The sequence below is a fragment of the Nyctereutes procyonoides genome, unplaced genomic scaffold, assembly GCF_905146905.1.
Source record: "Nyctereutes procyonoides isolate TBG_1078 unplaced genomic scaffold, NYPRO_anot_genome, whole genome shotgun sequence".
Lineage (NCBI taxonomy): Eukaryota > Metazoa > Chordata > Mammalia > Carnivora > Canidae > Nyctereutes > Nyctereutes procyonoides.
In genome coordinates this window covers 5,700,272-5,726,513 of record NW_026575141.1, presented here as the reverse complement: position 1 = coordinate 5,726,513, position 26,242 = coordinate 5,700,272, and positions in this window count along the sequence as shown.

Sequence of the window (26,242 nt, the reverse complement as noted above, 5' to 3'; positions counted from 1 at the left end):
AGGAGGTGGGATTTTTTTTATATATAAATTTATTTTGTATTGGTGTTCAATTTTCCAACATATAGAATAACACCCAGTGCTCATCCCATCAAGTGCCCCCCTCAGTGCCTGTCACCCAGTCACCCCCACCCTTTGCCCACCTCCCCTTCCACCACCCCTAGTTCGTTTCCCAGAGTTAGGAGTCTCTCATGTTCTGTCTCCCTTTATGATATTTCCCACTCATTTTTTTTCTCCTTTCCCCTTTATTCCCTTTCACTATTTTTTATATTCCCCAAATGAATGAGACCATATAACGTTTGTCCTTCTCCGACTGACTTATTTCACTCAGCATGATACCCTCCAGTTCCATCCATGTCAAAGCAAACAGTGGGTATTTAGGAGGTGGGATTTTTAAAGTCAAGGTTGCACAATTCACAAAATCCAGGAATCCCTTCTCAAACCCCATACTCTTATGTTCAGCCTTGTAGGACAGTGGTTCTGGAAGCATGGTTCCTGTACCAGCAGCTTCAGCATTACTTGGAACCTCAGTAGAAATACACATTCTTAGGATCCCAGTGCCAAGGGTATGCTGGAGATGGTTTGTATCACCTTGGGAGAACCAATTACATGCATCCCTCCCCCGGTCCACATCTAGTGACAGTCACATTGGGGGCTTGAAATCAACCATCGTGGGAATATTTACACCATGGGAACTAGCAAACACTACAAATCAGTACTTATTTTTTCTTCTGGAGAAGAGTTTCCAGCACACCATTGGGCCCCATCCACACCCACTGAATCAGAAACTCTGGAGGCGGGGCCAGCAATCTGTATTTCAATAAGCTTTCCAGGTGATTCTAATGTACAATCAAGTTTGAGAACCACTGTTCTAGTTGGTTAGCACTGGTGGAATCATGAGAGAGAGAGAGACTGGAAGGTCAGGGACGCCTGGGTGGCTCAGTGGTTGAGTGTCTGCCTTTGGCTCAGGGCATGATCCCAGAGTCCCGGGATCGAGTCCCACATTGGGCTCCTGGCAGCGAGCCTGCTTCTCCCTCTGCCTATGTCCCTGCCTCTCTCTCTCTCTCTCATGAATAAATAAATAAAATGTTAAAAAAAGAAAAAAGGAGATGTTGGGGTAGCCAAAGAGTAAGGTTTTGCAAGGAAACTTTGGGGAAGGTAAAGAAAGAAGGAAGTAAACCAGCAGGAGGGCAGCCAGGCACTTGGCAGGAAGCCCTCCCGGACAGAGGTGAGCCCTCCAGCCCGACCCTGGGAAGAGGTCCTGCGGAGGTTTGGGTGGAGCCTACTTGGAATGCTATGGTTTTTTCAGATATTTGGATGGAGATGAAGTCAATCACTCCGAGTCATGAGATCAGGAGGGTGTGGGATAACTAGCCAGAAAAATGCCCCTCCAGATGATATTTCTGCAACTCAGAGAAAAAGGCATTTACAAGCAGTTCATTGCAGATACAAAGAAGGGAAATTCTGAAGTTTCTCTCACAGAAGAGATGAAAACACAAAATCACAGCACCGTATCCATTACTGCCTTGGTAAATGTATGCAAAATGCCATGGGAAACTTCGTTCCATTTCCCAATGTTGCAATATTTCAAGCATACAAAAAAATATAAGGAGTAATATAATAAAAGCCTTGCACCCACCACCAGAAATAGCAAATGTTATATTGCCACATTCATGTCGGATTCTTTATTTTTTAAAAGATTTTATTTATTTATTGAGAGAGAGAGAACACACCCCCACACACAAACACAAGCAGGGGGAGGGGGTGCGACAGGGGAAAAAGAAGAGAGAATCTCAAACAGACTCCCAAGCTGAGCAGAGCAGGTAGTGGGGTTTCAATCTCACAACCCTGAAATCATGACCTGAACAGAAATCAAGAGTCAAGACGCTTTACCCACTGGGCCACCCAGGGGTCCCACAAACAAACAAACAAACAAACAAACAAACAAACACAATTGCAGACTCGGCAAAGTCCCCTTTGCCTCCCTTTTTTCTTCGTCCAAAGATATAGGAGATATCCTAAAACTGATGGATATTCTTCTCATAATGTGTTCATACTTTATCACGTATGAATTACTCATAAATTATACCTAGCAATGTTTTAAGTGCTTCTTAATTTACGTTAAGTAGTGTTGCACTGAACCTATCCTTCTGGAACTTGCTTTTTTCACCTAACATGATGTTTCTAAGGTCTACTTATGTCACTGGGTGAACATCTAGCTCATTCATTTTAACTGATGAATACCATTAAACTGTACAAATAGAGCACAATTCATCCATTAACCTACTGATGGATATGGAAGTTATTTCTAATTTTTCACTTGTCACAAATGATTCTGCTGTGAACCTCCTTGAACTTGTTTCTCTAGAGTTTGTCCCTAGAAGTGCTGCTGCTCACCCTTGGGAGAACACATTCCCAGTCCTATACACGTTGCCAAATTGCTCACGAGCTTGGCTGAACCAGTTCACACTTCCACCAACGGAGATATGATACATCCTAATGTGTTCCTTCTGCAGTGTGTTCTTGAGTTATATTCTTTCCTGAATGTAAAAGCAATTATAAAGGTTTTCTCTAGTTTATTTCTGATCTTTCCCCTCCTAGCTTTACTTTCTTTTAAAGGCTTAAGTTCTTCAGACATGAATTCTTCTACCACCAGAGTTTTCCAGAACCTGAACCCAATGGTAAGAAGAGATGACTGGTATGTGAGTTATAAGGTGAAGTTACATGTGTGTTAACTCATGAGTGTGACTCTGTGTCTGTGTCTGTTTATATAGCTTTGTACCAAAGTTAAGAAGAGGACAGACTGGGAAGGGCAAGGTCTTTCATGATGTCTTCTCAACAATGCATAAAACCAGAAGAAGGTACCCAGTATGCCTGGAATCTACTCTCTTGCTCCAGGTCTTTTCCTCCCCCTCTCTTATTTGGTATAGGTTAGGCAAATTTTTGTCCAAGGTTGTCACCCTCCTCTCCATCTTCCCTGCTCCCCTACCCCTACCAAACTCCCAAGTACTTCCCAAGCCACATAAGCACATGGGAGAGGGAAAAAGGTGTGCTGTGGGGGGGAGGGGCAGTCCCATGTGTTCCATCTGGGGGAAAGGGCTGACTTTTTGGCCCTGATCCTAAGAGCTCTCTGCCCATGCCAAGGGCTGCCTTCTGCATCTGGGCCTGTAGGGTTGGGAGAGCTGCCAAAATCCTAGACTGGCCAGTGACAATGGACAGCCTAGATCCTGGCCACTGACTCTGACCCTCAGCCCAGGGCCATACAGAACTGACCTGGGGTGCCTTCGCTCCTGAGCCCTGAACAGCGAGCCTTGAGACTTGAGAAAAGAGGAATAGATTGAAGGGACCATCATAAAATCACCTGTCTCAAACTGAAGACATTTCAAAAAGCAGGAACACAAGGGGAGGGGAAAAATCTCAATTCACAATTCAGTGGAAGTATGGAAGGTGCTGATCCAATGGCTACTTTTGAATGGGATTTCCCCACCTCAACAGTTCAAGTGTAGTCAACAAGAGGTGTTTGTTTGCAGGGGGTACTGTTTTACCCTTCTTCAAAAATTGGAAGCCCAAAACCCTTGGCTTCTTTGCTCCACAGATGTTGTGGCCCTAAACAGCTTCACGGGCAACAGGTGGCTTACTTCAGGCTGGAGGATATCTGTGTGCCAGGAGGTTCCCTGAGGAGATCTCACCTCTGAGCCCTGGTCCACCAGCCAATGGAGATGAGCGGAGGTGATGTCACTACATCCTGTTTCCCAGCCCAGCCTGAGAGGATGGGACCAGCTGAGGAAAAAAAACCTAAACCAATGTTAAGTGACAGATGCCATGACCGAGGTTGGTAAAGAAGTGGTGTAAGGCAAGTGAGTCAGCAGCAAGTTTAAGCAATGACCAATTGCACCATGGGGTGTTTCTCAAATTCTTGTCTACTTTTAGAAAGTATGCAATACCATTCAGTTGAGCGTCTTGATTCTGAAATAGCTACAGAAAATGTTAAAAATGCTGTGGGTGAAGACGTGCCCGCACGTACCTCTTTTCTAAAACAATAGTTAACAATTGTGCTGCATGCCCCTTAGCAAATCTTTAAGCCTGGCTGTTCCTTAGTTTCCTCATCTGTAACATGAGGGGAATGTCTGAAAATGTTTCCAGAGATTCCTTCCAGTCTAACATTCTGTGATTTGGTATTATGCTCACATTCTTTATACCCAGGCGGGTGTACACAATGCCAAGACCACTAGCCAATTCAGTTAGTGTGGACAAAATGTCCTCTCCGATCAATTCTTTGGCACAGTATAGATAAAACAACTGGTTAATCAAAACAATTTTTCATTTCACAACTGGTTGCCCTGGCATCATCTTGACCAGCAGTTCTTCCACAGGAGTGGCCTGACATGCTGCACGTCTGGAGCAGCTATAAGGTGTGTCATAGGCAATTTGCTATTACTCATGAACTACTGAGGTTTTAAAATGAGTGGTGAATCAATTAGAGCAGATAACTATGACTATGATAATGTCAGTCACTTGCATTCTGATAGCCTACCCTATAAGGAAGGAAAAGGGGTGGGCTTAAAGCCTCCAGAAGCCAGGGATTGCCTATAGCCCTGAGCCAATCAAGGATACCCATGGGAGGCTGTCATGTGTCGTGCATGTGAGTATCATCCATCACTGGCACCATGGCATTTAAGGACGACTGATAGAGATTCCTGATACATAGTAATAGACGTCAAGTCACTGGAGACCCTGGCCCTGGAACAATCTGATCCAGATGTGGACTGCTCCCAGTATCCTATGATCCAGCTGCAAACCAACAGAGAAAGAAAGCATTGAACAGAGTACAAAATGAAAGGCCTGTTCACTATGCCCATCTCTTGATCCAAAAAGCACTATTTCACCATAAGCTATTCGTAGTTGGGGAAGGGAAAAGGGTGTGAAATAATATTTATTGAGCACTTAGGTGCCAAATCCCGTGTCAGACACTCATAGCAGGTTTCAATGCTACCCGCCATGTAACTTTCTGTTCTCGGCTGTCCAGTGGGATTTGCACTTCCTCCCCATTGTGGTTTGGAATATTCATGTAATAGTTGGGCCAGTGAGTCGCAAGTAGAAGGGTGTCAATTCAAAGCCAGGGCATTTAATTGCTAGTTTCAGACCCTCTGGAACTTCCTCGTCCCCTACTGGCTGGCAACAGACCACTGGCTATTCCATCATCAGCCTGGGTCTCGGGAGACTATGGAGCAGAGCCCCTAGCTAACTGTGATACCTGTGAATTACACATCACATGGGAGGATAACATAAAACTTGGTTGTTATAAACCCCAAAGATTTTAGGGTTACTTGTTACTGTAGCACAATCTAATTTTATGCTGACCAGGGGATCCCTGGGTGGCTCAGCGGTTTAGCACCTGCCTTTGGCCCAGGGCGTGATCCTGGAGTCCTGGGATCGAGTCCCGCATCAGGCTCCCTGCATGGAGCCTGCTTCTCCCTCTGCCTGTGTCTCTGCCTCTCTCTCTCTGTCTCTCATGAATAAATAAATAAAATCTTTAAAATAATAATAATAATTTTATGCTGACTGATGCAATGTTTTATATTACATAGTAACATAGTGAGAAAATGTGAGACTTTGAGTTAAAAAGACTTGACTGGAATCTTAACTCTTTATGGCCTTGAACAAATCCATAATTTCTCTGGGTCTCAGCGTCTTCATCTATAAAATAGTAGATATGATTCCTATCTCATGATGTTACTAGGTTTGGGAATAGTATTTATAAAATACCTAGTATAGGATTTGGCACAGAGTAGATGTTCATTGGTAAATTATTTTAATTTCGTTAATTCCCCAAAATAGGCCGATGAGAACACAGAGACCACAGGAGTATAAGAGAAAGGATAAATCATTATTGATGTTTCAAATGTCATGATGTGTTATGGAGAACACTGGCCAAGGGTAAGTAGATGTGTGAAGTTATCTGTGCCCACCCTCCCCTGAGCTCAGAGAAGCTCTAGAATGGAGAAGAGGCCCCAAGGATACCATTTCCAATATAGTCTTTCTCTTGCCAGAGGAAAGGCAGATTTCACCTACAGAAGTGATTCTTGGCATCTTTGGTGTATAAAATAAGAATATGGTAGTGGTGTAGGCTAGTATCACTGTTAGTTTCACTCAAGTTTGTTATTCTACAAAGCAAGGTGCCAGACAAGGTCTTTCCCAAAGGTCCAATGAGGTAAACTCATCTCTCAAATCAGCTTATTAGTAGCATTGTGCCCACTTTGCCAGCTCAGCTGGGACCCAGGAATAATCAGGAGAGCAGAATACAGGGGTAAGGAGAGGAGAATATACACGAGGTGGAGGAGAGGGAATTGAGGGGCCCCTTGCTTCCTTCTGCTCCCCTCCAAGCCTGGCCTGATACAGCAGCAGGGGCATGGTTAGGGGAGGGGGTAGGGGAATCATCCCTTCCCTCTCCACGCTGGTCACTCTGAAAACTTTTTCATTCCTGAGCCAAAACTTGCTACAATTCCCACTTATGTTTAACTCAGTGGAGTATGATGCCTCCAAGCCCAGTTATCTCCAAGACCTCCTCCCAGATCTCTTTTCTTCTGAAATGCCACATCGTGGCCACAAACTTGGTACTATGACCGACATGTTTTATATAACATAGTTACTGAGGAGCCATGTGGAGTTTCTCAATTCTGACTCTGTGGTGGAAGCTCCCTGGACATATTCACATACATGGTGTGCAGACAGTCATTCAGGGCCCAAGGAGGACTTGATCACTCTGTCATCAGCAGTAGGCCAGACAGGGACCAGTGGCCGAAGCCCCACAGTCCTTGTTGAGTGAAAAATAATGAGACACCCAGTTCCAGCAAAGCACATGTTTGGGCAGCTTTTACACCTGCCAGCTATTTTCCCCTGACTTGCTCCTGATTAACTTTTAACTTTTCCCATGAAGACCAAGGCCCTGCGAAAATTCCCACAGCCAGTGGAGTGACTGATCTCCAGCAAATGGATGACTGTTCTAACTTAGAATCATGTATTAGATGCACATGGATCTGTGCTCAGAGGTTTACAGCATCATAAGAATTGAAATAAGATTGTGAGACTGGGTCCTAGAGGGGCCATTCAACCTCATTGTGATCAAGATCTTAGATTGCACCCTGATCCAAATTAAAACCTATGAAATGGGGGCAGCCCGGGTGGCTCAGCAGTTTAGTGCCACCTTTCAGCCCAGGGTGTGGTCCTGGAGACCCAGGATCAAGTCCCACATCAGGCTCCCTGCGAGGAGCCTGCTTCTCCCTCTGCCTGTGTCTCTGCCTCTCTCTCTTTCTCTGTGTGTCTCTCATGAATAAATAAATAAAATCTTTAAAAAAATGCTATGGTTTCTGTGATCATGAGCAGAATAAACAGAGGTAACTTGGGAGCAGTGGCTCATGGGAGCCAAGTATAAAATATTCAAAAACTTTGTGAACCAGTGTTTATTTTTTTTTTAATTTTTATTTATTTATTTATGATAGTCACACACAGAGAGAGAGAGAGGCAGAGACACAGGCAGAGGGAGAAGCGGGCTCCATGCACCGGGAGCCCGATGTGGGATTCGATCCCGGGTCTCCAGGATCACGCCCTGGGTCAAAGGCAGGCGCCAAACCACTGCGCCACCCAGGGATCCCTGTGAACCAGTGTTTAAACCATTGATAACTTGAAATCTATTATGGTAGAGATATTTACACCATGAGACTTGCCAAACTACAAATCAGGGTTTCCTTCCTTCCTTCCCTCCTTCCCTGCCTCCCTCCCACCCTCCCTCCTTTCCTCCTTTCTTTCTTTCTTTCTTTCTTTCTTTCTTTCTTTCTTTCTTTCTCTTTCTTTTTTCTTCTTTTTTCTTGAGCAAATTTAAAAAGGTATGCATGGCTTTTTGCAAAACCATTTCTTTCATTGGAAAAGCTATGAGGGACCTGGGTGGCTCAGTTGGTTGTTTGATTCTTGGTTTCAGCCCAGGTCCTGATCTCAGGGTCTTGAGATCAAGCCCCACATTGGGCTTTATGCTCAGTGCACAGTCTGCTTGAGAATCTTTCCCTTGCACTCTGCCCCTCCTCCCCACTCTTAAAAGAGCGCATGTGCTCTTACTCTCTCTCTCAAAAAAATAAATCTTTTAAAAAATGAATATTCATTGGAAAAGCTATTTCAGGGATAGAATAAAAGAAATCAGCTTTGTATATGGGAAGAGCATAGCCCTCTAAAATCTTAGGCAGCTATGAGGACTAAAAAAAGTAATATTGATTAAAACTGATCAGATAGGGAGGGGGCTGTGGCTGCAGTCCCTCTTTTGAGTTGGTAAATGGAAAAGCTTTAGCTGATGTGAAAATGATTACAGGTAAATGTTGGGTTTTATGAAGCTGTAGGAATCGGCAGAAGTTCTGTAAAAAGCCTTCCTGAATTCTCAGTGGAGCAGTGGTCTTTCGTGGCTGAGGACTGCGGGGAGCAGCCTCTAGCTGCCAAGTCTTGCAGAGATGCCCTGACACCTGGGACTCGCCTGACAGCCCCATGCTGTGGGGGCTGCATCAGGAGGGACACAGAGCTTTGAGTCATCTATGATTAGACTGCGTTATGTCCCCTCAAAATTCCCACAGTACAGCCCAACCCTCGATGTGACTGTATTTGGAGATTAGGCCTTTAAGGGGATAAAGTTAAGTAAGGTCATGAGGGTGGGGCCCTAATCCAATAGGATGTCCCCAAGAAGAGAGAGAGACCAGGGATGTGCACACACAGAGAAAAGGCCACGTGAGGACACAGCAAGTAGGCGGCCATCTGCACTTCTCACCATTTACCCTGCTGGCATCTTGGGCTTAGACTTCCAGCATCCAGAATTGTGAGAATATGAATTTCTGTTATTTAATCCAACCAGTCTATGGTGTTCTGTTATGGCAGGCTAGCCAACTAACACAACCTATAGTGCACATTGCTTATTTTCTGTTTTTGTCTGCTTATTGATCAATTTTGCAGTGTAAGACACCTTTCCATAATTGTTCTGACCCTCTTAACCCTACTCAAGATTCTCAATAATCCCATCACAAGACTGTGATTGAGACCATTCCACCCAAAGGGTGGACCCCACTTAGGCCGAGTCAGAACATTGGCAAATTACCATAGTGGGGAGACGGAGGTTGAACACTGGAGAACTCCGCTGTCAGCCTCTGGTTGTAGGATTGTGGGCAAACTGTCATTCCCTCTGGGTCTCAGTGTCATCATCTGTTAAATGGGGGCAAAAAGACTCTCCTCCCTTACAGGATTGTAGTGAGGATAAGCCTGTAGCATAATGCTCAGCGAGCCAGCCTTCCTAAAGCCCAGGCAGCCTGGAGGGGAGCTGGGTCTGTTCCCCGTAGCAGTGTTGGGGTTGGGGTAGCATACCTGGGAGGGTAGGGTCTTTCCTCTCCAGGTGATCTGCACTGTGAAGGAGTAAGTCACCTGGCGAGGACGGCCCCTCTTGGCACCAAGACCTGCCTCCAGTTAAATTCTTCACTCTCCTGATTGTTCCCAAACAGGATGAGAACTTCTTCCTCCAGAGAACATTGTATATCTTAATAAATAAGATAATGAAGTAAAGTTTTCACAGAGTGCCTGGTTCTCAGCAAGCACTTGATAAACGTTAATGATTTCTATCTACTCTCCTCCCACAGGCCATTTTCATGCCACCCCTCAGAGCACTTGTGGCCACAAGACCCAGGCCGAATTTGGACCTTTTGATAAGAACTTTATTAATCAACTTGGTTCAGCTTTTCTTTCTTTCTTTCTCTCTCTCTCTCTCTTTTTTTTAAATTATTCATTTACTTTATTCAAGAGTCGGACTCTCAGCCTTTCCTTTTTTTTTTTTTTTTCCTTTCAAAGATTTTATTTATTTGAGAGAGAGAGAGAGAGAGCATGAGCAGGGGGCAGGGGTAGAAGGAGAGGGAGGAGCAAACTCCCTCACTAAGCAGGGAGCCCGATGTGGGGCTCCATCCCAAAACCTCAGGATCATGACCTGGGCCGAAGGCAGTTAATCGGCCAAGCCACCCAGGCACTCTGGTTCAGCCTTTCTAAAGGGAATTATGGAAAGTTGTCTTACACTACAAAATTGACCAATAAGCAGACAAAAACAGAAAACAAGTGATCTGCATTGCAGATTACATAGATTCTGTTCAAGCCAAAGTCTTCTTCAAACCTTCCCAAACACCTGGGATTAAATAGGCTGAAGCCCTCCCCCACCATGACACCAGCCAGGGTGTAGTGAAGCCCAGCAGTTCCTGATCTTCCTCACCACATTGGCTGTTGGACAACTCAGCTTTGTAGCTTTACTGAACTCCATCCAGCTCACTTCAGGGCTCTCGTGTTCTTCACCAGGGGGAAGCGAATTTGTGACCTGGGAGGGAATAGAAAACAAAGCCTGCCCTGACCCAGACAGGAGGAGTGGATTTGCAGCAGGAAACAGCTCCACATACAGGTGGTCTGAACCCAGGGGAGTTTGCCTCACTGAGTCAAACTCAATGAGCTGCCCCCTTTGGGCCCTGTTACTTCATGTCTGATCCCCAGGTCACACTGCAAAATGACTAAGCTCTTCCAGCACTTTTCTGTTTTTGCATTCCTGGGATCATGTTGAGCCCACAGGGATGCTCAGATAGAAGTCACTTTTTGCTCTGTCACCTTCTGGTTAAAAGTAGTTTAAAAGCCATGTTCTGGGATGGCCTGCTTTGTACCTACAAAAGAGCAGGCTTTGCAGAGTCAAATGACATTAGGGATCGGTTTACAATCAAACCTTATCAGGGGCCTAGTTGCCAAGGGACCTTTCGATGGAGATTAGAGATAACTAACTCATTAAAGAACTGAGACTGAGAAAGGAATTCAGATAAGGAAAATGTTACTGCTGATTCAGAAAAAGTCAGTCGCAAGCTTCAAATATTCTAGAAACATCACAGCTTACTATAATTCACTCTCTCTCTCTGCAGACTGCAAGGAAACAGGGCTAAGACATAAACAAAAACAGAAGAAATCAAAGCCTTCTTCTGAGAAGTTTTATAAGAGGTCAGGAGAGGTCCTTAATTAAACCTCAGAGATCAAGGCTGGAGAAAAGCTGCCCACCAGGACTCTTGACAAATCCAATCAGATTTGGCACACAGCTAAGAGAGTTAAAAGATTCAGAGTCAATAAATTCTCCCCAAGCCTAAGGAGGACCAGGATTACACTAAAAAAATGGACGGCAACACTGGCAATGAAGATGCCAGGTTATGCCTTAGTGCTGGCATTTCTTTGGATCTAACTCCAACTGCATATCCTATTTTAAAATAATGTTTTCTTCTTTGTTCTTGGTTATTTTAACAAAAAACTCTATTTTAATTTATTGAAAGAATACTAGTGCCACTTGAAAAGCACACTTCAGGGGCACCTGGGTGGCTCAGTTGGTTAAGCATCTGCCTTTGGCTCATGATCCCAGGGTCCTGGGATAGAGTCCCACCTTGGGCTCCCTGCTCAGCGAGGAGTTTTGCTTCTCCCTTTCCCTCTGCTCCTCCCCCAGTTCTTGCTCTCTCTCTCAAATAAATAAATAAAATCTTAAAAAAAAAAAAAAAAAAAGGAAAGGAAAGGAAAGCACATCTCAGCTCCTAATGCCTTCAAGGAGCCAAGCAATTCAAGTCCAGCTATCCGATGGCAGTTTGTTATAAGCAAGGCACCTCAGAGGACGCAGGCAGTCAATGAGGTACTAATGATGTGAGCCCAGATTCTGGTCAATGCTATAATGCTTGACCAATACTTATTAATAAACCCCACCCTAGAAGGGACAAGATTTAAAAGCCTAAAAATACTGAGAGCCAACATTCTAACGACGTGGATGAACATTGGGCGGGATCAGACATAGCGTTACCCTGGGGCGATGTTCCTGAGGCTTAGGCAAAAATGGGAGGAAATGATCCAGGCCAAATGGTCAGAGGGAGGTCCAGGACTTCTGACAGATCCTGATCTTGTGGCTCCATTTGTTTAGTTGGAAGGAATGACAGGAATGTTCCCTCAAATCCTTCCCTACACAAAGCGCAGCAAGTTCTGGAGCGTAGAAGGTGGAGGTATTCCGTGCAGTGTGAAGTCAAACACCTTGGAGGAGATTCTTGGGGTGCTGAGATATCCTGGGGCAACTCCTTTGCCTCCAACCTGTAGAAAAGGAGACCCTGGGGTCCCAACAAAGAAATAGCAAAGTATCCCATGTCAGAAATGCTTCTCACCAAATACTCATGTGCTCACCCACATCCCGAGCCCTCTTACCCAAGAGGGGCCATGCGGCTGAGAGCAGACGTGACAGGTGTTGTTTCTGTACTGAAATATTGGAGGACCCGGCCTCCGACATGCCAACTCTCTCTTTGTGGCCTCAGTGGCTGCAGAGGCCACAGGTTGAGATGTCAGGGCCTGGAGTAGAGCTCCACCACCAGTCCAGGTCGCACCCGCTGCATGAGCACACAGCAGGCCTGGAAGTTCCTGCGGTGTAGCCCAGCTGGATCAAGCATATACATCATACATACCTGATTCCCTTGCCAGTCCCGGGAGTCAGACTAGGGGCCACAGAACCTCTGCCAATGACTCTGTGGGACCTTGAACAGATCGCTCTTCTTCTCAGGGTATCTTGTTTTCCTCACGTGGAAACTCAAGAGTTGGGCAAGTTGACTTTTCTGCTCTGTCATTCTCTGGTTTTGTATTTCAGTCTAAGACTGACTGGAAAGTTACTAGTTACCAGTACTAGCCAGTACTAGTATCTATCTGTCTTTCCCTACCCATCTACCTACCTGTCTGCCTCTTCATCTCTCCATCTACCTATTGGTCCATCCATCCTCCCATGTGACTCTCATTTCGTTATAAACAGGGCTAGGACAGTTGGAATGGTCTTTGGCGCTCCGTTGGTTTGCCTCCCCTTCCCAAGGACCGCAGCTATCGTTTGCTGTGATTGTTAATTTCATGTGTCAACCAGGCTGGGCCAAGATGCCCAGAGAGTTGGTCATATCTTATTCAGGGAGCGGCAGGGGGTTCTAAGAGGGTGTTTTTAGATGAGATTAACATTTAAATCAGCAGACTTGGAAAAAAATAGATTGCCATCTATAATGTAGGTGGGCCTTGTCTAATCAATTGAAGGCCTGAGTAGTACAGAAAAATCAACCATCCCCCAAGTAAGAGATTTCTTCAGCAGACAGTCCTCAGACTCCAACTGGAATGCCTGCCCTTCTGGGCCTCCAGCCTGCCAGTCCAGCTTGCAGATTTTAAGCTTGTCAGCCTCCATAACCACATGAGCCAATTCCTTATTATATTATCCTTTTGGTTGTGTTTCTCTGGAGAACTCTGACTCAAACACTTGTTCGGGGAAAAGTAGAATGGATCCCTGGGCCCGAATGTGGAGAAAGAAGGGGACCCAGGCCAGGAACATCTCAAAGGGATCAGGAGCCCAGATCCATGATCTGCTCCCTTCATCCGTTTTCCAAAACATTATCCCTCCCTGCCCCCTGACACACACATCTTTTAGCAACAAGTGTGTTAGTGGCTTGGGGCTTTAGGGCAAAGCTCCCCGAAGCCTGCTTGTCACAGGTCACAGTCACCTTCTCCCTGTGGGCCCTGCCCAAAAGGAGACTGCTCTTGGATTGGAGAGCAGGGACCTAGGTGGTGGTGAGACATGGTGAGCTCAGGATCAGGAATGACGAGGTCGGCCTCTTCTGCACACCAGGTTGACAGGAGGAGGAGCAGAGAATAACATGTGAAGTGCTGGTGAACAGGGAAAATGCAATGAGAGTAAGGGGTGCTGTCACCCGAGGGTCATTCATTTCACAAGCCCACTTTCTGCAGACAGCTGTACTGGGAACAGAAAGCCAGGGATGAAAGATGCAATCTGCTCTCAAGTTGCTCTCTGGCCAGGAGGTGAGACAGACCCACAGACAGGGGAGTCTAATAGGGCGTGGTGAGCGCTATATAGATGCAAGTCTTGGGTGAGATGCTCATGGTCTAGGGAGAGAGGACTCCTTCCTCATCTGGAGCGGTAGAGGGGGGCCTCCCTGAAGGATGACCAGAATTTAGCCAGATGAGGAAAAAGGGGGAGGGTGTTCTAGGCAGAGGGATCTGCAGGAGCAAAGACGTAAAGGCATGAGAGAGGTGAAATGTTTGGAGTTATGGCCCCCAGGCCCCAGCAGCCAAGTTTTGGGGCCGGAAACATGAGGAACAGAAGACGAGGGCACAGCCTAGAGGATGTGAAGAGGCAGATGGAGGCTGCTTCCCAGTCCCATGAGGACCAGGCCCTGTTGATACATCATCTCACTGTCCATGACCCTGCCTCTCTGCTGACACTGGCTAGGACCAAGAAACCGCTGGACTTCCCCACAGTCGTGGCTCACAAGGTGGGATCTCATGGAAACCTCCCCTCAGCACCAAGTTCAAGAACACACACACACACATACACACACGTGACACTCAGACACAGCAAAACATGCTCAGAGACACACATGGGTGCAAAAATTTAAGATCCTGACCTAAATTTCCTGGCATAAATATAAAAGGGCACACCCTCTTGCACACTCATAAGCACACACTAAAAATACAAGGTCCTGCTCAGAATTTGCCAACAAATGCTGTCAGAGCCCCTGCCCCTCAGAACAGTGCCTCCCCCACCCTTTGCCCCCTCAGCAAGGCCGCAGTCCCTGCATCACATCGACCCCAGGGCCCCATCGCCCCCTCCTGGGATGGCTATGCCAGATTACTGGCCAAGTGAACAGTAGGCGCTGGAGAAGAGTAAGCAGCAATTGTGCTGTGCTTTTCAAACCCCTCAGCTCCCCAATTTTTTTTTTTTTTTGAGAATACTTAGCAGTAAAGCCTAATTTATGAAGTCCCTAAAGATTTGAACTTTCCGCAGAGTTGGCTGCAACTTCTAGTGGGTTAGAGTCACACTTGGAGTGGAGCAGAAGGCAGGAGCTGGGCTGGGGAAGGCAGGGAGAGGAGAGTCACAGCTTGGTAGCCACACCAGACCAGGGACCCCAAACTGCCTTCCTCCCCAGCAGGGAGCTGAGAGTCACCCAGAGTGCGTGGGGGATGAGGATGGGGGGCCAGGGTGACATGGGGCACAGAATGATTCCAGGAAGGCAGAGAGGTCCAGGGATGTGTGCTTCTGGGGGCTGCCCTAGAAGCCCATCATGGCTAACACCCTAGACAAATCCAAAAGCTCCCCAAGCATGTAAACCCTGCTCCCTCCCCAGGTAGCAAGATCAAATGCAGTTTAAGAATATTTCCCAGATTTCCTAAGGTCTGCCCCCACCCACCGGAGGTCAGACATTCCCATCCCTTCCTGGAGGGCAAAGCTGAGATCTGCAGGGCAGATAGAAATAAAAAATAAGAGGCTTAATTCTCCTCCTTGAGAGAACAGAAGAGACTTCTCCACTCCCACCCCTTTCCTTCGTCTTAGAGCATTTACTTAAGAAAATTTGTAATTGGAAATGCTTTCTCTTGCTTTTCTGTCTCTTTGAAATATATGTAAATCTTTTCAAAAGCTAAATAAGCCTCTCCGGCTTCATGACCCCAGCCTGCCTTTCTCAAGGACTCTGGAACCATTTCTTTGAAATACAGTCATCTGGGAAGACAGCACCCCATCTCCTCCTTTCTGTGGGAGGGTGAGACCCTAACTTCGGCTCCAAGTTGCAAAAAACGAGTTCTTGTCGTAAAGAGATGAGAAGTTTATTTTTCTTTGAATAAAAGCAATTAGCAGACACAGATGGCCACCCCCAAAACCAGGGGAATCTAGGATGAACCATGTGTGACAAATGGTGCTATCATGTTTTCTTACCTGATGGGTTGTAGCTGTTTATATCAAAGGGAAATTTCTCTCTGTCTCTGCAATCTGTTAGCAGATGGCCTCTGATGTGCTTCACATTCTGGTTTAATGCTGATTCAATAAGAAAACTGGTTTTCTTTTTCTTCTACCTTTGTGGAGAGGTTTGCTGGGTTGGGAGGAGATTCTGTTCCATGCTTTCCTAAAGAGAGTTCAGGGCAAAGCCCAGCCTGAGTCCATGGGGAGGAGGGAGGCCTCAGAGGCATTTTCAGCAGGTAAGGGAGAAGCCTCAGTCCACCTGGAGGGAACAGGCTCAAGTCCACCCACCCTGGAGCGGAGCGGGGCAGCCTCAGCAGATGGCTCGGGTCCTCCAGCCTGCAGCCTGCCCTCCTTACAGGCTCTTTGCCCTGGGTGCAGCCCAGCTCCCTTTCATGCATTGACTGGTAATCTTCTTTTGTTTCCCCCCAGAATCACAATCCTATTCAGCGGTTCTCTCCCCGCTTTGCATACAAAGCCTGCACACAATAGATGCATGACAGAGGCTGCAGATTCTGTTTCTCTTCTGCTGAGTCCCCTCTGTTCCCACAGTGAGCCCCATTCATCTGCACCTCATTCGTGACAAATGTTTTTAATCACTTTTTTATGCCAAGACTAAAGTGCACTTTGCTTTTTCTGCAAAGAAAGATTATGTCAAGTAAATTTGTCAACGAATTTGCAGGGAAGCATTTAATTGATTTGAGAGTATGACTTTTCCTGAGCATTTAATGATGTCTTTGCACATAGGATTGTGGGATGTTGATCCTTTTCTCCTTTGTCCTTCCTGCCCACAGCTGGCTAGGGATCCCACTAAGGGTAGATCCCCCTCACCTGGTGTTGGCCTTGGTTGGTTGGGCTGGGGACCCTTGGCTGCCTAAGGGCATGGCCCTGAGAGGCCATTAGGTTCAAGCCTCTGAACTAATTCTCAACACTGGCTGTATTTTTCTCTATCACTTTAGGAGCTTTGAAAATATACCTGCTAGGGACGCCTGGGTAATTCAGTGGTTGAGTATCTGCCTTTGGCTCAGGTCATGATCCCGGGGGTCCTGGGATTGAGTTCTGAATCAGGTTTCCCACAGGGAGCCTGCTTCTCCCTCTGCCTGTGTCTCTGCCTCTCTCTCTGTATCTCTCATGAATAAATAAATAAAACCTTAAAATAAATAAATAAATAAAAAATAAAAAAGCAGATAAGGATGAATCTGCTTAATGCACATTTCCCACCCCAGAGTTCCTGTCTTCAGTGATCTGTGGTGGTGCCCAGGGCAGCCATCTGTCTTGAAAAGCTCCTGTGTGGTTCTAAGGTGAGAGGGGTGGGAGCCTCTGTCAAGTCTGTCCCCGGGGTTTAAGGAGCCCGGGGTGAGGGCTGAGAGGCGGCGTGGTGGCACAGGTCAGGCTGTCTCTACTAGCCTGCTCATTAAAGCTCCTAGGACGCTTTTAAAAAGTCCTGATGGCTGGCACTAAGCCTAATGCTTCTGATTTTATTAGGCTCAGTTGAGACCTGGGCACCAGGAGCCAGTGATATGCAGCCGGGGTGAGAACCACCTGGGCAGAGAAAGAATCCTATTACTCTGTCAGACTGACCAGAACTGGAATTGGGGTTCCGCTGGGTGACTTCAAGCAAGTTAACTAAGCTCTGTGATCCTCAACTTTCTAATTCTCAACATTGGAATGGCCTTACCCACCTTGTACCTTGCAGGGTTGACTGAAGCTGACACATGGGGGCTTTCTCCACTCTCCCGGCACAGTGCGGGGTACGTATCTCAGTATCTCTCCCTCTTGCAAATTTACTATCAATAATTAACTTTATTAAAAATTTTTATTTTTATTCCATTTTTATAGTAAAAAAGCACTGCGTTTTAAGATGAGGAACAGAGGATGCCAGCACCCCCTGTCCTCCCAGGCTTTGGGAAATGCCAGAACAATGGCTCCTTATCTGGAAAAAAAAAATGGCATTTCATGGTGCTGGCACTTTTGAATCAAATTTCAGTTAATTAAACCCTCCCTGTAATTTACCAGGGGAACTCTTTGCACCCATCTAAAGTCCTGTACGCCTGATCTTATTGTAAAGGAAGGGATTCTTTTCTGTTAGAAATGATCATATTTGTACCACAATATAAATATGAAGCAGCTTGCCTCACGAAATGAGCCTCAAACTTAAAATCCGATCATGTGGGTTCTACACAATTTGTGTGCCTTTGGCCAATGCCCCTCACCCCTGCCAGCCTCCATTTGCTCAACTAAATTTTACATTGAGAACCTGAAAACTGGGGTTGAAAATACCACAGCTCCTGTGAAGGGTGCGCGCTTCCCCAGCTGGTACCCGATGCCAACGTGCCCTAGGGCACCCTGAATCTGCTGTTGGGACTGTGTTTTGCCAGATGTGGAGAAGGATGAAGATAAATAGATGTCGATTCTGTCCGCCTACCCTCAAATAGATTGTGGTTTGGAAGTTCAGGTAAGTCATGCACATAACAGACTCTAATGCAGTGGGGAATACTCCAGCTAGGGGTCAGGGCAGGTGTGCTGGAGGAGGTAGTATTTTAACCGTGCCAAGAGGAGGAGTGGAGTGGAAGTCATGGGGTCAGAAATGTCTTCCTCCCAATGGCAAGGATGCCCAGACTGTGAATGAGGAAGCCATGTGAGTGAAGGGAGTATAAAGAGAATCTATGAGAAATAGATGGGAGAAGAGGCCAGCAGTTGGGGGGGGGGTGCTTGGATTACTTTAGGGTGTTCCTACAGGTGAAATCCCTGGTTGAAAGTTGTGCATATTTTATTTTATTTTATATTTTATTTTTTAAGATTTTATTTATTTATTCATGAGAGAGAGACAGAGAGACAGAGACATAGGCAGAGGGAGAAGCAGGCTCCCTGCAGGGAGCCCGATGTGGGACTCAATCCGGGGACTCCAGGACTCAATCCCTGGGCGGAAGGCAGGCGCCAAACCGCTGAGCCACCCAGGGGTCCCCAAAAGTTGTACATATTTTATTTTATTTTTTTTAATTTTTATTTATTTATGATAGTCACACACACACAGAGAGAGAGAGAGGCAGAGACACAGGCAGAGGGAGAAGCAGGCTCCATGCACCGGGAGCCCGACGTGGGATTCGATCCCGGGTCTCCAGGATCGCGCCCTGAGCCAAAGGCAGGCGCCAAACCGCTGCGCCACCCAGGGATCCCAAGTTGTACATATTTTAAAGCCATTGGTGCACATTGCTCAAGCAGCCTCCAGAAAAGATGCTCTAATGTATACTCTACTGGCAGTAAGGTGGGTGCCAGCAGCTTTGACCTTGATCTAGAAATGCAGGGCAAGGAAATTACAGAGGCTGTGAGTTGGGGTGGAGTTTGTCATGTCAATTTAACAAATATTTACCAGCACCTGGGCTGGGTGTGAGCATGGAGAAGAGAACAGACACATCCCTGCCCATGGGGAGCTCCATCTAGTGGGATTGACCACAGTCTGGAGGCGTGGGCAAAGCTGGGGCTCCCTTGAAAACCACAAGCAGGTTTTTGAGTTAGAAAGTCTGTCCTTCCTGAGTCCTTTCTCTTTGAGGCACCACACTCACCTCTACAGAGTCACCGGATTCCACCAATTCTCGTTGGGTTGCCTGGCTCTCCAAGGGACAGCTACATTTTTTAGTTGCACATCAGCTGACACAACTTTCTGCCACATTCCTTGCCCCAGTCACTTTTTTTTTTCATCTGTGGAGGAATTTCTAAGGTGCTTGGCGGTATCTGTCCAGCTCCTTTACAGGTGGTATAGCTGGGCCTTCTCAGGTCCATGGGTAGGGAAGCCATCACTGGGGGTTTCATCTGGGGAGCCCTTGCAGTAGGCATCTAGAACCTTAAAATAGGGGATCCCTGGGTGGCGCAGCGGTTTGGCACCTGCCTTTGGCCCAGGGCGCGATCCTGGAGACCCGGGATCGAATCCCACGTCGGGCTCCTGGTACATGGAGCCTGCTTCTCCCTCTGCCTGTGTCTCTGCCTCTCTCTCTCTCTCTCTCTCTCTCTGTGACTATCATAAAAATTAAAAAAAAAAAATAGAACCTTAAAATAGGCATATCTGTTAGCCCAGCCTTTAGGGATGATCCTAAGGAAGTAAGCATGAATATGTGAAAGGTTTATCTACAAGATTATGCATGAGAGCATGGTTTACGAGACGAAAAAAAAAATCATTGAAAAGGATCTAAATTTTCAACCCTAAGAGACAGGTTAAATAATTTATGGCGTAGTCGCACAATGCTAGCATTATAAATTACATCATGGAGGAATACTTAATGATGTGAAAAGAAAGTTGAAGACGATTGAAAATATCACATTGCAAAACAATATGCACTGGTTGATCCTATTTATGACAGAAAAAAGTATATATGCACATATAGCAAGATACAAGAAGGAGCAAAAAGTTATGCATAAAAAATATAAAACAGTGATTTCAGGGTAGTGGAATTACAAGAAATTTAAAGTATCTTCTCTGGATGTTTTTTACAAGACATATTCATTACTTATATAATCAGAGTCAAAGATACTCTATTTTTTAAAGTGTAATAAAGTGACATCTCCTTGGGCACAGGACAAGACCTGCTCAGGCTAGGGAGCCACGTTTCTGGGAGCAGGCCCGCTCAGGAGGATCCTCCAGAGTTCCTGGGTGCTGGACCATGCTGCTTAGCCGCGCACGGTGCCACACAGCAGCCCTACTCATGAAATGTACTGCAGAATCCCCCTTGGCAGCCTTGCCTCCGCCCTAGGCACACAGGTCTTCCCACCCTTCGGCCTCACTACAGGCCACAATGGGGCAACCCAGGACTCAGGCCCGATAGTTGCACAAAGGCACAATGGATGACTTTCCTGGTCACTGTGTTCCATTCAGCAGAGCAAGCACATTCGAACTCCTTCCCTCCCTGACTGCTCAGCCTGTACAAACCTGGTGCCTTCTTCAGGAAGCCTTCCAGACTGACCCCACCATGCAGGGTGCTCTGAATGCCTTGCTCTAATTAGCAAGTAACACTTGTAGAGGGGTCACTGGCTGCCTTGCCTGAATGAACACAAGCTGCCCTCACAATAACCCTATGAGCTGTTACTACAATGCTCTCGTCACAGAAGAGGAAGCAGAAGAAGACAGAGGGTGAGTAACTTAGCCCAAAGCACATGCTACTAAATGGCAGAGTCAGGATTCAAACCCAGGCAGTGTGGCCCTAGGGCCAGCCCTCAGAGACACCATGCCGCACAGGTCCCCTGGGAGACAACTGATGTCACTGTCATGTTTCCATGGTGATTTTGAATTGTTCCCAGATTTTTCCTGGAAGACTGAATTCCTCAAGGGTCCCTGAGGAGGTGCTGCACACCCAGCATAATTGCTAGGAGAAGCGGGTATGTCCTCTTGAGCTAGCCTCTAGCTGCTAGAGACATGTCTACAGACGGTTGTGCAAGGAGCCTGGTACAACAGACAAACACTGCGCTGGAGACTCTGGAAGCCTCAGGATGCATCAGTGCTCAGCCAGCTTGTAACATCGAAGGCTTCTTGCTGCCTCTCCACAGCATCTTCCCGAATGCCTGTTCAGTCCCCCAGGTTCCTGGGGAAGGTCCAGCTCTACACAGGATCATGTCCTGAGTCCTTCCACCCCAACTGGGAAGAGAGAGTCGGTGAGGGAAAGAGCATGCAGCCCAGAGCATGAGCTTGTTGGAGTCGACCTCTTGGCTGTCATTTCTTTCTTCAGAGTTTCCAGGCTGGATTCCAACCTGGGATGGGAGAGGCTGTTACCAAGTCTGGGCAAATCAGCACAGCCATATTAACAGGGGTTATCTCAGCATGGGGGGATTAAGGACGGCTTTTTTCATGGCTTTGCTTCTTTGCATTTTCTAATTTTCTGCAATGAACATGATTACTTGGGCAATTAAATAATTAAAGGTAGGGGGCGGCGGCGGCCATACTGTTCTTGCTCCCTTCTTCCCAGGGCTCTTCCCCCAACTTTCTGTAGACTGCTAAGCTCTAGGGCATCCTCTACTTTGTGGGGCTTCCTCAGAGCACCTCCTGACCCTTACCCCAGCAAATCCCCCCTTCATTCACACCTCCCCCACTGCACACCACTATACTTGAACCTTACAGATTACACAGCATTTCACAAGCCAAGAATGCTGCTGCCTACAACCTCGATGTCATGAGAAATCATCTTTCCTGTCTTTGAAGATGATGCCTGGAACCACGTCTTCATCCTTGCCCCTCATGTGAATGTCAGCTTCCATTTCGCTGTTGGACAATCTGCAACCGGATGTTCCAAACAGCCACAGTCGCAAGCATTGTGGTCCCAGCCTTCCCTCTCCCCTGCATAGCCAGGCACCTCCCACAGCCTTGTCACTAACTTGTAAGCAAGAGAGCTTATGAAATCATGGCTGCTTTTCCCTCCTAGGGTTGGTCATTCAGTTAAAAGGGAGGGCTGGTGTTCTTGTCTTCAAAATGTCCTTTGGGTCTTCCCTTTCTCTGTGTCCTCATGCCCCTCCCTCAGGTTCTGGAACTATTGGAGAGGTCCATGAATAAATCTTACTCATTTTCTCATCTCCAGGATCTAGTACAGGGCCCAGGACATGTATGCTCTCTATGAATGCTTCCTGGTTGAATGAATAAATGAACAAATGGACAAAAAAATAACCCTTTCTGATTTGTCTCCTTGATTTTAGTTTTTTCCTTGCAATCCTTCCTATATTTCTCTGCTAGTTGAATCTCCCAAAATGGTGACTTGACCATGTGAATCATTCACATGGTCCCTTTAATGGCTGCCACTATCGAGGCCATTCAAAATCCAGCCCCTCTTTATCTTCCTTTGTTGTTGTTGTTGTTTTAAAAATTTTATTTATTCATGAGAGACACAGAGACAGAGGCAGAGACACAGGCAGAGAGAGAAGCAGGCTCCCTTGGGGAGCCTGATGCTGGACTTGATCCCAGGACCCAGGAATCACAACTGGAGCCATAGGAAGATGCTCAACCACTGAGCCAACCAGGTGCCCCTTTACCTTCCTTTGTAAAGGATTTGATCTCTCTCTTCCTTTGTAAAGGATTTGATCTTTCTGCCAGCTGACCCCGCCCCTCAGGGTGTGATCCCATGGAAGCCAGCAGACCTCATGCTGTGTTGTCTGTGCACCTGGGATACTACGGGACTGTCTGGCTCCCTGGCCCTGCTCTACTTCACCCCTCCCTGTGAGAGGTATGTTTTCATTAAGAAACTGCCATGTGCAGTCAGGGATGGATAGTCCATGGATATTTATTGAGGGCCTACTAGGAGTCCACTGCTAAGAACTAGGGATACAAATAATTGTTCAAAACCTCATTTATTTTTTTTAAGATTTTATTTATTTTTTCATAAGACACACACACACAGAAAGAGAGAGAGAGAGAGGGAGAGGGAAAAGCAGGCTTCCTGTAAGGAGCCGGATGCAGGACTTGATCTCGGGTCCTGGGATCACGCCCTGAGCGGAAGGCAGATGCTTAACTGCTGAGCCATCCAGGTGTCCCTCAAAACTCCATTTAACAGTTTATAGAGCCCTTACTATGTATCAGGTCCTGAGCTGGGACTGAGCATACCCAGCCTTGACCCTCATGAAACTTACATTCTTATGATGCAGACAGAAATATAGACAAATTAGTAATTAGCAATTGATTGGTTGATTATACTCTTTGATTGGTTCTAGGTAGAAATAATTAGGCTCCTCTACATGATAATAGGAGGAACATCAGTCATCAGCAGCATCTAAACTTAGAGCATTCATGCATCTGACAGGCATTTATTTATACCTGTCATGTATCAGGTGCTGTGTCAGGGGCTGGGAATGGTGAGGTGAATAAGATATGGTATTTGCTCTTGGGGAGCTCATCCATAAAGGACCATGTACAACCCAAAAAAACCAATCAGTAAGAGACCACATACATACCAAAAGAGCCAATGCAGTCCAAACCCCATTCACATATTTAATAGACCTATTATCTGACTGAAGTATCCAGTTGCTTTTTTAGTCCAATTTATCAGCCAGTTTAGACTCCTCCTCAATGTAGATAGAAAGGCATATTTCATACAAGAAAAGCTTCTTGAGATTACCTAAACTCAAAACAGAGATTTAATCTTTGTCTGCCTTTCTTCTCCCTGAACAGGGCACCACCAGTGGTTCTGCAAAGGACAGGGCTCTGTGAAGAAACCTTCAGACCCCAGCGCACCCTTGCCAGACTGCAGCTTATGGATGACAACAGTGCAGAACCACAGAGGCCATCTTGACCGACAACTGTGGCATCCAATGACACCACGTGCCAAGGAAGTCCTTGGACCATTCTGTAACTTACGCTTCTACCTGTAACATGGGAATAAGACCCACCCTACCTCTTTCTGTGGGTTGCTCTCAAAGTCTAATTAGATCATGAAAGTGCATTTTTAACTTTTTTAAAAAGATTTTTAAAATTTATTCATGAGAGACTCACAGAGAGAGAGGCAGAGACATAGGGAGAGGGAGAAGCAGGCTCCCCTGCAGAAAGCCTGATGCAGCATCTCAGGACCATGTCCGGGGATATCGACCCAAACCAAAAGCAGATGCTCAACCGCTGAGCCATTCAGGTATCCCATGAAAGTGTTTTGAAAAAGAAAAAGCAATATTCAAATATAAAGTACTCGATTACCTTTTTTTTTTATTGTGAAGATTGTCAGGGTTCAAACAAAAAAACTTTAAGTTTTACTATTTAATAGTAAGTCAGGTCTATCAGAAGCTTGTAAGACACCATAGTTGAATACAGCAAGCACTATTTGTACCCAAGGGCCATTTCTATTCCCCTTCCAAGCTCATGGAACCCTAATTCTTTCAGGTAAAGACAGAGCTTTCCTTCATCCACTCTGATTTGCCCCAGCCCCAGGGGGAGACATAATTGGTCTAAATCAGTCATGGAAATCACATTCCACTTTGCCAGTGATTGGTCTAGGGGTGGGCATAAGTCCAGTTCTGGTCAATGAGAAATAAGGGAAAATGTGACTTCCCTGCCCCAACTTGAAACAGAATTTCAAGAAAGGAAAACCTTTTGCCTCTGTCTTACTGGGCACTCATGTGAGGACATGATGCCTGAAGGAGTAGATCTATCTCGCAACTGTGAAGCAATAAGCACAAGGACACAATGGAAGAATAGAAGATCAGAAAGAGCAAGATTTTTTTTTCTCCTTCTTCTTCTTCTTCTTCTTCTTCTTCTTCTTCTTCTTCTTCTTCTTCTTCTTCTTCTTCTTCTTCTTCTTCAAGTTTTGCTTCTGAATTCTATTGCAGGGTCAAACAGACAAAGCGCAGTCAGATAAGGAAATGGAACATTTATGTGTGAATGTCTTAGGCAGAAAATTGTATCTGAACCAACAAAATCTGCCCTTATATACATCTGTGTGCCTTTGATCCAAGCATGTTTAGAAGGAGCAGGGTCCTTGATGATGCCACTGAGCTACTGTACCTGCCCTCCTCCAGGCTTCTGGTTATAAGAGATAACTAAATGTTGTTAATGCTTAAATCACTGTTACTTGTAGCCATTTGCACATGGAAGTTGGTGCAACCTCTACGGAATGTAACTTGGCAATATATTCTACTTCAACGTGCATACCCTTTGAGTCAACTATTCTATCACAGTGTTATCAGAATTTCTCCTACAGATATACTCACATATTAGTAACTATACTTAAATCACTGTATTTATTAATAAGTATATTGAAATGTAATTACATTAAATATCAATTAACTTAAATAAATATATCGATTCTAACATCATGTATGTAACAGTATGGTTTGATTTTTGATGGTGCATCCATAGAATGAAATACATGACTTTACAAAGATTGGCACAGGTCTATGTACACTGATGAGAAATTATATTTGAGATGATTAAGATATATGTACACTGGTAAGTGATATTCTGGATATATTATGTGGAAGAAGTGAGATTAATAATGGTTGAAGCTGTATGATGGGTACGTGGGGATTTGTTAGGTCATGTTTTCTTGTATTATGGAGATTTCAAATTTGCCAAAATAAAACATATTTCAAGACAAGGGGCAGGAAGAGTACTGTATTTACTATAATATCATTTGTGTGGGTTTTTTTTTTTTAAGCAAATAGTTGGCTGAAGAATAGAACAAGAATATCCATGGAAGGACACACTAGAAACTGGTAATAAGAGTTGCTTCTAGGGAAAGAGGGAGGATTGGAAAGAGACTGAGTTTTCATATTTCTTTGACCCTTTTGAATTATGAAAATAATATTTTATTAGATAATATTTCATTAAAAATAAAATAACAAAGATTTATTAACCAACCAAGTATAGGTGATGGATAGACAGATAGGCAGCCCATATCCATGCAATGTGGTCTCAAGTGCTGCTTGATGTTCATGCAAGAGCTCTGTTCAAATCCAGCCCACAAC